Source organism: Lutra lutra, chromosome 1, assembly GCF_902655055.1.
Source record: "Lutra lutra chromosome 1, mLutLut1.2, whole genome shotgun sequence".
Classification (NCBI taxonomy): Eukaryota; Metazoa; Chordata; class Mammalia; order Carnivora; family Mustelidae; genus Lutra; species Lutra lutra.
The window spans coordinates 189450639-189454048 of NC_062278.1; the positions used below are offsets into that span (position 1 = coordinate 189450639).

The 3410-nt window shown below is 41.8% G+C and overlaps 1 pseudogene; it reads right to left on the reverse strand.

Moving 5' to 3' along the window:
* Positions 1 to 1504: 1504 nt before the first annotated feature.
* Positions 1505 to 2956, reverse strand: LOC125110077 (hsc70-interacting protein-like; annotated as a pseudogene).
* Positions 2957 to 3410: the final 454 nt, after the last annotated feature.

A 3410-nucleotide genomic window follows, 5' to 3' on the forward strand; every position in this document is an offset into this window, starting at 1 on the left:
ATTCGAGAGAGAAAACACATTACCAACAAAAAAACCACTGACAAGCTCAAATGCAAGTTTATATGCTGAGTATTTTTAAAGGATTTAAAAAGCATGCTCAGTTAGCATACAGCCTTTTCTCACTTATATAACAGATGCATTTCTATTTGCTTGTGTACAGCAAAGGGTTAGAACCTGAATCAACTTACTTATTACTTCAGAAATGTGCTATTTCAGAAATTATTCCATGGAATTTTCTTCACTGCTCCTACCACTGATTCTTCAAATAAGCAAAGTACAGAGGGTCTCATCCCTTGAAAACTGTTTTTGAACACCAGCACTTTAAATTGGAAAGGTAGAAACCTAGCAATTCCTAGTACAGTGCCTAGACTTAGTCTTAATTAATGTTAAGATCTGAATGTACAACAGAAAATCCATCATTTCTTTATCCTTGGAGGAGAGGTGGGGGATATGATGCAGTATTCAAGAGCTGAATAAGAACACAATGACTCATAATGCCATCAACCCCACAATGAAGAACCATGGATCTCATCAATCTTATAATTCGTATTGGATCAAGAAATTTGGTTCCCCTCTATGTATATCAATGAATTCAAACCTCATACTCTCCAAACTACGAAGATGAATAATGTCAGATAAACTCCAACTGCAACAGGTATTTCCTCAGAAGACTGAACATCAAAGGGAATCCCTCCTTCCAACATCTTCTGAGATGGTTAAGATCTCACCGAAGCGGAAACCTAACATTTAAATATGCAATCGCTTGGCCAAGTAAGAAACTACAACTGTTATGGGTATTACCTGACATAATCACTATATGTATTACATATTAAACCCAGCATTACATATACTTGCACAATTATGCTGTGAATGATGGTAATAGTGATGACGCCAGTGAAAAAGGACTATCTTTAGCCCAAAGAGTACTGGGAGGGGAGAAGGGGGGACGTGAAAATAAGCAGAAAGCACACAAAGAGATGGGTATTTTCTGACCAGGAAAGGTCACTCTAAACACAGAAATATTAAAAAAAAAAAAAAAGTATTCCTTTATTTCCCCTATGTGGAAATAATGCAAAACATTTATTTTCTATATGAGACAAGAACACAGCTAAGTAATCCAAGTCTACTGCAGCATTATAAAAATCATCCCTTCACCACAGTGTAAGATATAAATGCATCTGCACAAGGGTGCACACTATATAAAAGGAGTAAGGTTGCTGCTGCTCTGCCAAGCACTTCCGGTCCCTACCCAGGTCTGACTGCAATACTGGTGGTCCCAATGGTTCTATCAAAATAAATTGTGTTTAAAAAATAAAGCATTTAAAAAAAGACAAGTCAAAATGTCTCAGAAACCGTATCTCCAACTCAAACTTCATCTATTTTAATGTATTATTTGCCTCCCACTCATAAACCTTTATTTCACTCGTTATAATTGAGCAATGAATCTTCCACACTGAAATATCTTCCTTGCCCAATTAATCCAAAGGAAAAAAAAAAACTGAAATGATTAGTAAAGAAAAATGTAGGGACTAACATACCCTTTTAATATGTTTTTAAATATTTTTAAGGTTTAAAAAGTGTTTAAAGTTTGTAGTTCCTAGTAGGAAAACATTATCTGAATGAATACCCTAATGGCAACAATTGTAGAATGCTTCAGTTGCATGGGGAGCAGAGGGGTAGGGATTCTCTTCACAGCACCCCAGCTTTCTTCATGAGAAGGTCGGAGGTACACTGGTTTGTATTATTGCAACATCCATTAGGTGATCGAAGTTGCTTTTCCTTCAGCAAGGGCTTTATTTGTCATAAGGGCATTATGCTTGACCTCCAAATTTGGCTGACAATTTGCTGATGAGATTCATAACCTTTGGGTTGCTCTGATATTTTGACATATTCGCTGGGTTCTGGGCCACATCCTGGAAGGCCACCATAACTTCTGGATCCCGCATGGCTACAAGAACTTCCGGATCACTAAGAATTTCATTGAGCCCAGGCATTCCCGCCATTCCAGGCATCCCCCCTGCCATTCCAGGCATCCCCCCTGCCATTCCAGGCATTCCCCCAGGAAAATTACCAGGCATTCCCCCAGGAAAGCCACCTGCGAAAGAGCCATACTGAGCTCCTGATTGTCGTCTGGCGTCTTCCTCCCTCTGGGCGCTCTCATGTTCTTCCCGAGCCTTCTTAACCCTTTCTATCTTTCTTTGATCTCTCGCTCTTCACGTTTTCGCTCATATTTTCTCTGATGTTCAGCAATTTTCTGGGCCCTCGGTTGAACTTCTTTCAGCATTGCACTAGCATCTTCATCATAATCCAGTTTACAAGCAAGGGCAAGATCATGTGCTGCTTCTTCCCAATGGCCCAGAAGTCTATGTGCTTTCCCACGCCACTTATAAGGCTGAGCTGAATCAGGATTTATTTCAATAGCTCTGTCACAGTCTCGAATGGCAGCATTTGGCTTCTGTAATTTGATGAAGACACTGGCTCTCTTGGCATACAGAATGGCCAAGCGAGGATTTAGTTTGATGGCATCTGTGAACAAGTCAATGGCTTTCTGTAGTTCACCATCATTTAGGGCATCAATGGCAGCCACTTTTTTATCATTTGCCTGATCCATCATTTCCTCGGTTATCTCTACATTTTCATCTTCCATTTCTTGAGGGGCATCGGTATCTGGTTCAATCACACCTTCATTGTCAATTTCTAGATCACTCTCCTCACTTGATGGTTCATCTGTCTTTATGTTTTCCTCCGCCTTCTTACTATCTGGTTTTTCTTCCTTGATACTGTCTTCTGATTTAGTTTTATGAGTGGCAGGTGGTATTTTACCCCCCATGCTCTCCACCCACTCCCGCAGGAAACGCATTTCCTCGGTGTGCAGAACGCTCGGATCCTGCTTACACATTTTCACGAAAGCCCGAAGCTCACTCACTTTGCGGGGGTCCATGGTCCGGAGGCAGTAGCAGGCGGCAGGCGCGGCTGAGGTTGCGACCCGATTCCGGGCGCGGGTACTAACTCAGCGTGATCGTGTGGAAGGGGGTGGCTGCCGCGAGGCAGAACAGACTAGAACCTCCCCAGCGCTGGCTCCGCCTACCCAACCAGAAGTTATGTTTCATCATGCTAACAAGTTCTGCTCACACTCAAGGGAAGTAATTGTACAAAACATAGGAATTACAGGGCAGGAATCTTCAGTGCCATCTTAGAATTATGCCAACCATATTCACCCATAAGCCCTTGCCGGCAGGCTCCACAAAGGCCATCAAGGTTCTGTCAGTAGGCTTGCACTAATGCTTTCCTTAACATCCCATTTCTCTACTGTCTGGTGACAGAGTCACTCTTATGGCTTAAATGTTTGTTACAGTAGCACCTCATTTTCAAGGCTCAAAATCTATACTGGTTACCTGTTGTTGGGTAAC